A 12,214-nucleotide genomic window follows, 5' to 3' on the forward strand; every position below is an offset into this window, starting at 1 on the left:
CCTCCTGAGGGAAGATTCTCTCTGAGAGTCTTACATTGGAAGTCAAATGATCCTGTCTGGATCGATCAGTGGTCCATGCCTCAAGAAAAGGTTCAAGCTGCCCTACAGTTGGTGCAGGAACCTTGAACAGTCCACTTTGCCTTGGAACACCCCTATTTTTGTCATAAAAAAGAAAAATGTTTCTTGGACATTGTTACAAGACCTTAGAGCAGTTAATAAAACTATGGTCTCTATGGGGGCCCTACAACCTGGTTTGCCTTCTCCAATAGCTATTCCTAGAGACTTTTATAAAATAGTCATTGATATAAAAGATTGTTTCTTTTCTATTCCCCTTCATCCGGAGGATTGTGCTCGCTTTGCCTTTTCTATCCCTGTCATTAACCATGTGGGCCCTAGTCCCCGCTTTCAGTGGCGTGTGTTACCACAGGGGATGGCTAATAGCCCCACCCTGTCTCAAAGATATGTGGCCCAAACTATAGATCCAATAAGGCTGCGTTTCCCCTCCGCTTACATCATCAATTACATAGATGATATCTTAATTTCCTCCACTTGTTTACAGGATACTCAAAAACTAGCCCAAATCATTGTTTTGGCCTTACAAAAAAGGGGTTTCACTATTGCCCTGAAAAAATTCAGACACAATATCCCTTTTTGTTCCTTGGATTCCAATTAGAACCTACATTCATTTATTCTCAAAAGCTAACAATTAGAAGATCGCAGCTACATACCTTAAATGATTTTCAAAAACTTTTGGGTGATATTAATTGGCTTAGATCTTACCTTAAGCTAACCACCGGTGATTTAAAACCTCTATTTGCAATTCTGAAGGGTAGCCCTGATCCTAATTCCATTAGGGTTCTGACTCCCGAGGCTGAAAAGTCTCTACTAAAAGTTGAACAGGTTATCAGCCAACAATTCATAGGTTATTTCAGCCCCTCCAAGACACTGTATCTGATCCTTTTTGCAACAAGGTTTACACCCACAGGCCTCCTATGGCAAGATAATCATCCACTAATGTGGATCCACCTGCCTGCAACCCCCACTAAAATACTTCCTACCTATCCCTCCTTGATTTGCCAGACCATTTTCTTGGGGCTTAAGCTGGCTACCCACCATTTTGGCCGCGTTCCCGATATTATTATTTCTCCATATTCACAGGAGCAGCTTGCTTGGCTGCAGCACAGACATGATGACTGGACAGTCCTGCTGTTTATTTATCAGGGAACATTTGATACTCATTTACCAGGAGATAAATTATTACAGTTCCTCCATGTTACCCCCTTTGTCTTCCCAAAGGTTACATCTTCTGAAACCTATACCAAATGCCTTAACTGTTTTCATAGATGGATCTAAGAATGGAAAGGCCTCCTTTGTTGTTAAAGATCAATCTTTTTCTGTCAATACCCCATACGCTTCTGCCCAATTAGTAGAACTTTATAGTGCTTTAGAAATATTTAAATTAATAAATCAATCATTTAACCTTTTTTCTGATAGCCATTATGTAGTCAGAGCTCTCCAAGTCTTGGAGACTGTCTCTACTATACAACCCTCAACACCTACCTTTAAACTATTTTCAGAAATACAAAAACACATAAGGGCCCGGCCAAACCCATTCTTTGTGGGCCATATCAGAGCTCACTCGAATCTGCCCGGACCTTTAACCAAAGGTAATGATTTAGCGGACAAAGCCACTAGGCTGACAATGATTGCTTCTCTTAGTAATCCCTTACAAGAGGCCCAAATGGCACATTCACTCCATCACCTTAATGCTCAAACATTGCGGCTTAAGTACAAAATTACTAGAGAACAAGCCAGACAAATTGTCAAAAATTGTAAAAGCTGGGGTTGGGGATTTAGCTCAGTGGTAGAGCACTTGCCTAGGAAGTGCAAGGCCTTGGGTTCGGTCCCCAGCTCCGGAAAAAAAAAAAATTGTAAAACTGCCTGACCCTACTTCCTGAGCCACACATTGGGGTTAATCCCAGGGGCCTTATCCCGGGAGAAATATGGCAAATGGATGTCACCCAAGTCCCATCTTTTGGAAAACTAAAATTTGTACATGTTACCATTGATACCTTTAGTGGATTCATATGGGCCTCTGCACACACAGGAGAGGCCACAAAAGATGTTATTGCTCATATGCTCTACACATTTTCGGTTATGGGACAACCCAAAATGCTAAAAACAGATAATGGGCCTGGCTATGTTAGTCACAAATTTAAACAATTTTGCTCCCAATTTCAAATAAAACATATTACAGGCATACCTTATAACCCTCAGGGACAAGGAATTGTGGAACGAGCCCATCAAACCCTTAAAAATACACTGTTAAAGCTTACTGCCCAAGAAACTCTCTATTCTCTTAAAGGCAGCACAAAATTTTTATTATCCCATGCCCTTTTTGTTTTAAATTTCTTAACTTTGGATAATCAAGGGCATTCAGCCGCCGATCGCTTATGGCACCCCTCAACCAAGATGGATCACGCTCACGTTCTCTGGAAGGACCCACTAACTGGACAGTGGCAAGGTCCTGACCATGTGATAGTCTGGGGAAAAGGGTCCGCCTGTATTTATAATTCTAAAGAGGGGGTAGCCAGATGGCTCCCTGAAAGATTAATAAAGCTTTACAATAAATTTCAAACAAATTCCAAGATTGATAAAGCCTTATAACAAATTCCAGGGTGGCACCTGAGAAAAATGCATGTTTTCTTTTTCAGAGCAATGAAGATCTACTGGATTCTACTGAAACTTCTCTTTCCAACTGTGCTGACATGCGGAATGTCAAGCCCCTATCAGATTTGGAATTATACCTGGAAATTCTGTTCCAGTACATTATCATCGCTTGGAGACCGGAACAGCTGAGGAGAACCAGAGAGACAACGAACAAGATGAGGTGCCTACAACTTATTGGGAGAGGCTCAACTTCCACAGTCTCTTAAATTAATGCCATCTGGCCCCTGCTTTTTCACCCCTGGGCTCAAGTAAGAGGAATGAGAAGATGATCTAATGTAGCTATCCTCAGGGACGGGCAACTTCCTCTGACCCTTGACCAATCTAAGACAGGAACCTTGGGGGCAACAAGGTGATCCTATGACGGATAAGGCTGGGGTTCGAGAGGTCGATCCTAAGACAGAGATGGCTACACCCCGTTTAAATGTACGGGCCGGTCAAATGCTCCTCTGCCCAGTTTCTCCCCCAATAAACGCACACGTATAGCCCAGAATGGTGTGTTACAGCATAAGTTCATTCCTAGCCATTGGGGTGCGGTCCTAACTGCAAGAGTGGCTCACCATGGCCGAGCTGGGCACTCTGTGAGGCATGTCTGATCTCTCTCAGACCACTACTTCCACCTAATGGTCTTTTAAAAAAAATAATAATAGTAATGGGGGAGATGTACGAAGCCATATTGGATTTGGGCCTAGCCGCTTTTTGACTGCATGGCTCAAAGTGACTAGGTGACTCTGGGCTGTTTGGCCACAGATATTCACCCCTAAGATGACTGCCATAAGTCTTAAGATTGTTGGACAAGCCTCTCCCATGAATTTACGGCACAGGAAGATAACATTCAAGGGATGCCTCAGCTCGAGCAGATACCAGTTATCTCCTGAGTCAACACTCGGTGTCTCCATCGCCTGACCTCATCATCGTCTACCGCCTGATCTCTTTGCCTCCAGCTATCACTGTCTATATCGTCATCTCCCCCTCCTCTGTGTTTCACAAAGGACACTCCCCCTACCTGAAAGCCTTAAAAGTTGTAACGTTCATTCCAATAAATGAGACCTTGACAACAGAACTTTTGCTTGTTCTCCTTCTTCTCTTCACCCCCATTTTGGCCCACAGGTAGAAAGCCTCTTCGGGACCCTGAATAACTGGGTCCCCACTGGCGGGGTCAGGGTCTGTTGACTGTAACATGTTTATCATGTGCTTTATGGTTAATATCCACTGATAAATAAGTATGTACCATACAAAGGGATTTTGTGTCTGGAATATCTCACTCAGGTTGATATTTTCTAAGTCCTTCCATTTGCCTGGAAAGTTCATAATGTCCTTCTTTTTAAAAGCTGAGTAGCATTCCACTGTGTAAATGAACCACATTCTCTGTATTCATTCTTTAGTTGAGGGGAAATATTTTTTCTAGATTCTGGATATTAGGAATAAAGCTGCTATGAACATAGTAGAGAGTGTATCTTTGTGGTATGGTAGAATATCATTTGTGCATATTCTTCTGTCTTAGTGTTTTATTGCTGTGAACAGACACCATGATCAATGTAAGTTTTATAAAAGACATTTCATTGGGCTGGCTTACATGCTCAGAGATTCAGTCCATTATCATCAAGGCAGGAGCATGGCAACATCCCAGCATCCAGGCAGGCATGGTGCAGGAAGAGCTGAGTTCTACATCTTCACCCAAAAGAAGCCAGGAACAGACACATCACCCTATGAGGAGATAGGAGGAGGGTCTCCAAGCCTACCCCACAGTGACACGCTTCCTCCAATAAGGCCATACTCTCTAATAGTGCCACTCCCTGGGCCAAGCATATGTAAACCATTACATTCCACTCCCTGGCCTCCATAGGCTTGTTTAAACACATGAGTCTACAGAGGCCATACTGATACTTAGTAAAATAAAAAAGTAGATTTAGTTCAACTTCCAAAGTCCTCATAGTCTATAGCAGTATCAACAATGTTGAAAGTCCAAAGTTCAAAGTCTCTCCCAAGATCCATTTAATCACTTAACTGTAATCCCCGAATTAAGCCAGACAATAAGATGGGAAAACTTCAAACTCTGCCATCTCCATGTCTGATATCAAAGTGGTGTTCAGATCTTCAACTCCTTTTTCATCTTTGTTGACTACAATATATTTCTTTCTTCTGAGCTGGTTCCACTCCCTGTTAGCAGCTTTCCTCAGCAGATAGCCTGTGATTCTGGCATCTTTAACATCATTGGGTCTCCAAGGCAGCTTCAACATTACAGCTTGTTTCAATGTCTGGGATCCACATACAATCCTCTTAAGGGCTGGCTTCACTTCTCTCAGCTCTGGGCTCTGTAGCAGTTTAACTTCAGTTTGATCCACCCTATGCTGTCGCTGTTTTTCTTGGTGATCATCCCATGGTACTGGCATCTCAAATACACTGGCGTCTTCAGTTGCATCTAGGCTTCACCAATAGACTCTCTTCATGGTGCCAATCATCAACTCCCTTGCCTGATTCCTTCAGTTGTGGGCCATCAATTGCAACTGAGGGTGCACCTTCACCAATGGCCTTCCACAGCCTCTCACAGTTCCCAGCCTCAGCTGCTTTTCATGGCACCTTCATGCCTTCAAAACCTGGGTGACTCTTATACATTACCAAGTCCAGCCACGGCATGACATACAACTTGGATCTCTGGAACACAGTTCCTAAAAAGTACTTCCCAGAAGATTTTACCTCAGTGATGCTGATCTGTTTCATAGCTCCAGCTAACCAGCATCAATTGTCCCTGTAGTCTTCTTCTCCTCTTGAATATAAAACCAGAGACACATGGCTGAAGCTGCTGAGTTCTGCTGTTTTCAAGAACTGGAACATGGCCCCCTTGTTCTATTACATCATCACTAGCTTCCACTTTTCTAACTCCTTCACTGCCTAAATTTGGCTGTCCTGCATCTTGCTTTGTAGTTTGACCCTGAATTTAGAGATCTATCTGCCTGGTATTGAAGGCTTGTACTGTTACCTGTAGCTAACTTAGCTGGGTAGGATCTTGGCCCAAGATCATTACTTCTTTAATTAAATTTAATATTCTTGAACACAGGATTTATCTCCATTTCACTTCTGGGTGTCCCATTAATGCTCAAACCATATATTTTGTATTTTTTTCTTTTTCAACTTCCCTTTTTCACTAAAATGCTTTTCATGATGAAAAGAAAATTATACAGATTTAAGGTTTAAAATATAAAATTAAAAGAGTAAGTTTCTAAACACTGTCCAGGCAGGGCGGGGCCTGCCCTACAGCCAAGACTGACAGGCCATAAAGATACAGAAGGGCACCTCCCCCAGCTTACTCAGAGTCACACCTTAACCAGATGTCCTTCAAACCCTGATACGCCCCTAGCTTCTAAAATCCTGAACGCCCCAGTCAGCATGTACTCTTCTGCTATGCTGTAATCTCCCTGCCATGTTTGAATGAGCCAATCACTTATAGCCGGGCCAGAAATTAGCCAATTGTGTGTAACCTCGCCAAACCCCCTAGCCTTCCCTATATAAACCCCTGACTTTTGAGTTTCAGGGTCGACACCTCTGTCTCCTGCGCAGGATATGTGTCGACCCGGAGATCCCCATAATAGATCTCCGTAATAAACCTCGCCTTTGCTTATTACATCCAAAATGGTCTCTCTGTGTCTGGAGTCCTCGATTTCCCGCGACTTTAGAAAGGGTCTCTCTTCGAGGATCTTTCATTTGGGGACTCATCCGGGATCGGTGTTTCCTGGGGTGCACCATCCTGAGACTCGAGCTAGGATCTTTCAATGAGACTTAACGGAGAACAAAATCTATGATGGGCATTTCTGAGACTTCCTTTGTCAATGCAATTGTGAGAACCCAGTCAGAAATAACAGGTCACTACCCTGCCTGGAGTAAGGACAGCTAAGGAAATGGCCTAAACAGGGAACCACCCTGCCTAGGGGGAGGACAGAGAAGGAAGTGACCGGAAAAACAACAATGTCAGGAAATACCACAAATTCCACAAAATGGGAAGGACAGGGCCAAATGAAGCAGACAACCTTCCATTCGGGTTGACCAATTTTAAATGTTGTTCAGGGTTACCAATTGCAGTCATCCAACTCAGGCGCCCACTGAATTCCCAACCAAAATGTTTATATAAAGTGTGTGTTTGTGAGCTCGGGATCTCATCTTGCCTGTGTGCTGGGGGACACCAACATACATTGGAACAATAAACCTCTTGTGGATTGCGGGGATTCTAGTCTCTGCGGCCTTATTGAGTGGGGGTCTTCAGACTGATTCTTACACTATTAATTTGAGTCTTTTTACCTTAGCCTCAGGAATACTCTTCAAAGGCAAAAAGCAGCCACATTCTTCACCAAAATACCACAAAAGCAGTCTTTACTGCACTTACAGAAATTCTCTTCTGAAGCCTCTTGGGCCAGGCCTGAAAATTCAAATTTCTCTCAATAACAAAGACTTCCACATTCCTACTAAGATAGCCCATTAAGCCCCATTTAAAACATCCACTACTTTCCAAATCCAAAGTCCCTAAATACACATTCTTATAAATTAAAGCATTGTCAGGCCTATCACAGCAATACCCCAGTCCCTAGTATCAACTTCTGTCTTAGTTAGGGTCTTATTGCTGTGAACAGACACCATGATCAATGCAAGTTTTATAAAGGACATTTAGTTGGGGCTGACTTACAGGTTCAGAGGTTCAGTCCATTATCACCAAGACAGGAGCATGATAGCATCCCAGCATCCATGCAGGCATGATTCAGGAGGAGCTGTGTTCTACATCTTCACCCAAAAGAAGCCAGGAACAGACTCAGGACCCTCGAAGGATATAGGAGGAGGGTCTCCAAGCCTACCCACAGAGACACACTTCCACCAACAAGGACACACCTTCTAATAGTGCTACTCCCTGGGTCAAGCATATGCAAACCATCACATTCCACTCTCTGGGCCAAGCATATGTAAACCATCACAACCACAAAGTGCTATATCTCTATTTTAAGGTAGAACTATTCCCAGTTTTCTGAGGAAACTCCACATTGATTACCAGAGTAGTTGTAACAGTTTGCAATCCCACCAGCAATGCAAGAGTGTTCCTCTTTCTCCACATCCTTACCAGCATGTGCTCTTGTTTTAGTTATTTTTTATTTCAGCTATTCTGATGAGTGTAAAATTCACTCCTAAAGGGATTTTAATTTGATTTCCCCAATGACTAAGGACAATAAACATTTCTTTACATGTTTCTTGACCCTTTGAGATTCCTCTGTTCAGAATGCTGTTTATCTCTGTACCCATTTTTCAATTGAGTTATTTAGGTTGTTAGTGTCTAACTTCTTGATTTCTTCATATATTTTAGATATTAGCTCTTTGTTGTTGTTCTTCTTAAGACTTTCATATTTTTTAACATTTATTGGATATATTTCTTTATTTACATTTCAAATGCTATTCCCTTTCCCAGTTTCCTGTCCATAAGGCCCCCCATCCCATACCCCTACCCCATAAGGGTGTTCCCCCCTCTTTGTCAGATGTAGAGTGAGTGACAGTCTTCTCTCATTCCATAAGCTGTCATTTATTCTATTGGAGGTGTCCTTTTTCATAAAAAAACTTTCAGTTATATAAGGTACCATTTATTATTTGTTGATTTTAGTGCCTGAGATATTGGTGTTCTGTTGAGGAAGTTGTCTTATGCACTAATACATTCTGGGCAATTCCCCCATTTCTCATCTATCAGATTCACCACAGCCTTTTATTCCTCTGGCCTTGAGTTTCATGCAAGGTGATAAATATGAATCCAATTTAATGTTGTCTTTTGTCTTGATGTATCTTGTCTTTAATGTTTTTAAGTATATGCATTACATCACTCATCTCTCCAAGACTTTTAACATGATGTGGTGTTGGATTTTGTCAAAGGCTTTTTCACTACCTCATGAAATGATCATGTGATTTTTTTTCACTTTATCTATATGGGGAAATGCTTTGATGGGTTTGTACATATTGAATCATCCTTGGATCACTGGAATGAAATCTACTTGATGGTGCCTTTGAAGTGTTTTTGGATTTGAATTGCATGTATTTTATTGAGTATCTTTGCATCAATGTTCTTGAGGGAAGTTGGTCTGAAATTCTCTTTCTTGTTGAGTCTTTATGTGGTTTAGGTATCAGAGTGACCCTGAATTGACTGATTGAGTTTAGCAATATTTTCGCCGTTTTTGTTTTGTGAAAAGTTTGAACAGTATTGGTACTGGCTCTTCTTTTAAAGTATTGTAGAATTCTATGCTAAAACTATAAATTCCTGTGGTTTTATCTGTTGTGTGACCTTTAAAACTTTGTCTATTACCTTAAGGGGTTAAAGGATTATTTAGTTACCCTGATCTTTATTTATCTTTGGTAAGTGATATATGTCTATAAAATCATCCATTTCATTTAGATTTTCCAATTTTGTGGAGTATAGGCTTTTGAACTACAACTTAATGATTCCTTGAATGTCCTTGTCTGCTATTTTGTCTCCATTTTCATTTCTGATTTTGTTACTTTGAATATTGTCTCTTTTCCTTTTAGTTAGTTTTTGTTTTTTTTAATGCTTTGTCTAACTTGTTGATTTTCTTGAAGAACAAGGTCCTCATTTCATTATTTCTTTGTAGTGTTCCCATCTCTATATCTCTATCTCTTTCTCTATCTCTCTCTCTCTCTTTCGTTAACTGATTTCTGAACTGTGTTTGATTCTTTATGGAAGTCTAATTTTCTTAGGGGTGTTTGTTTATTTTTATTCTAGAGCTTTGATGTGTACATTTAAATCACTAATATGAGACCACTCCAATTTCTTTATGAAGGCACTTACTGCTATGAACTTATCTCTTAGCATTGCTTTCATCGTGTCCCATAAGTTTTAGTATTTTGTACATTAATTTTTATTGAATTATAGAAAGTTTTTTTTTTGTCTCTGACCCAATGGTCATTGAGTAAAGAGTTTTTCAGTTTCCATGAGTTTGTAGGCTCTCTATTGTTTTTGTTGTTGTTTTAATCCATGATGTTCTGATAAGATGCAAGAGGTTATTTCCATTTTCATGTTTCTGTTTTGGCTTCCTTTTTTAAACAATATACAGTTCCATGAGTTTCTGAGAAGAAAGTATATTATGTGTTTGGATGAAATATTTTGTAGAAAACTATTAGGTGCATTTGATCCATAGAGTCAGTTAATTTCATTATATCTGTTTTGATTCTATTTCAATGGCTAGTTGACTGCTGAGAGTGTGGTGTTGAAGTCTCCCAATACTGATGTGTGGGGTTCTATGTGTGACTTAAAGTTTAGTATTTTTCTTTTACAAATGAAGTTGCCCTTTCAGTTGGAGCATATATGTTCAGAATTGAGATGGTATCTTAGTTGATTTATCTTTTGATAAATATAAAGTATCATTCCCATCTATTTGATTACTTTTGGTTGAAAATCTATTTTACTACACATTAGAATGGCTACTCCAGCTTGTTTCTTGGGTCCATTTACTGGAAAAATATTTGTTCAACTCTTTAGCATGAAATAGTGTCTACATTTGTTGCCAAGATGTGTTTCTTAGATGTAGCAAAATAATTAATTCTATTTTATAGTTCCACTGTTAGACTGTCTTTTTTTTTAATTGCATATTTTTTATTTACACTTCAAATGCTATTCCCTTTCCCAGTTTCCTGGCCATAAGCCCTTTATCCCATCCCCCTCCCTTTCTTATATAAGAGTGTTCCCCCTCCCCAAACACCCCCCTTCCCACCCCCTGACATTCCCCTGTATTGGGGGTCCAAGCTTGGTAGGCAAATAATCTGGCTGTTTCTCACAAAATTAAAAATAGTTCTACCTGAAAACCCAGCTATACCACTACTGGATATTTACCCATAATATGGTCCAATGTATAACAAGGATATATTTTCCACTATGTTTATATCAGCCTTATTTTTAATAGCCAGAAGCAGGAAACAACCCAGATGTCCCACAACATAGAAGAATGGATACTGAAATGTGGTACAGTTACACAGTGGATTATTTCTCAGCTATTAAATACAATGACTTCATGAAATTTGCAGAAGAATGGATGGAACTAGAAAATATCATCCTTAGTGAGCTAATGAAGTTAGAAAAGAAAACAAAAAGTATATACTCTATGATAAGTGAATATTAGCTCAAAAGCTCAAAATACCCATTATACAACCCACAAATAATACGAAGCTCAAGAAGATACAATACAAATGTGTGATTGCTTAAATCCTGCATAGAAGGTAGAACAAAATAATCACAGGAAGTAAAAGGAGAATGGGATTTTGGAGGGTATAAGGAGGGGAAGACTGAAAAATAAAGTTCAGCAGGGTCAGCTATGGGAAGGGACAGAAGAGAAGTACACAGGATCAGGAAATTGAGTCGAAATATGTAGCCATGGGGATGGGAAACTGGGGGTAGCTACAAGAAAGTCACAGTCACCAGGGAAGAGAGAGACCATCAGGACTGAATGGGGCTGACATTAGCTGAAATGTCAAACAAAGGGAAGATAGAGACCACATATAATAATATATAGTCACTGTCCCAAGTAGAGGTATGGGTTCACCGACCCATCTCAAAAAGTTTAATCCAGTGTTGTTCCTTCCTAATGGATAGACAGGGACAAAAAATGGAGCAGAGACTGATGAAAAAGCCATCCAGAGACTGCCCCACCTAAGGAAATATCCCATCTGCAGACACCAAACCCTGAAAATATTGATGATGCCAAGAAGTCTTGCTGCCATTAGCCTGGTATGCATGTCCCCTGAGAGGTTCTGCTAGCACCTGACAAATAAAGAAACAGGTAATGTTAACATTTCTTCTGGACTTTGTTCCACAGTTAACTGGCAACAGCCAGGTATGCCTGATTCACTATAAAAGGGGCTGCTTGCCTCCTCCTCACTTTCTTGCTCCATTTTCTTTTTAGAAGCACCCAGGGCTATGCATATTCCTCTTAACACTGCATTCATTATGTCCCATAAATTTGGGTATGTTGTGCCTTTGTTTTCATTAAATTTTAAAAAGTCTTTCATTTCTTTTCTTATTTCTTCCTTGACCAAGTTATCATTGAGTAGAGCATTGTACAACCTCCATATGTATCTGGGCTTTCTGTCATTTTTTTTTTTTTTTTGCCATTGAAGTCTAGCCATAGTTGTAGTGATCTCATAGAATGCATGGGATTATTTCAATACTAATGTATCTGTTGAAGCGTGTTTTGTGACAGATTATATGGTCAATTTTGGAGAAGGTTCCATGAGGTGCTGAAAGGAAGGTATATTCTTTTGTTTTCAGATTAAATGTTCTATAGGTATTTGTTAAATCCATTTGATTCATAATTTCTGTTAGTTTCTCTATGTTTCTCTTTAGTTTCTGTTTGTATGATCAGAGTGGGGTGGTGAAATCTCCCACTATACTTTTATGAGGTACAATGTGTGCTTTCAGCTTTAAGTAAGGTTTCTTTTATGAATGTAGGTGCCATTGAAT

Source organism: Rattus rattus, chromosome X (genome assembly GCF_011064425.1).
Source record: "Rattus rattus isolate New Zealand chromosome X, Rrattus_CSIRO_v1, whole genome shotgun sequence".
Classification (NCBI taxonomy): Eukaryota; Metazoa; Chordata; class Mammalia; order Rodentia; family Muridae; genus Rattus; species Rattus rattus.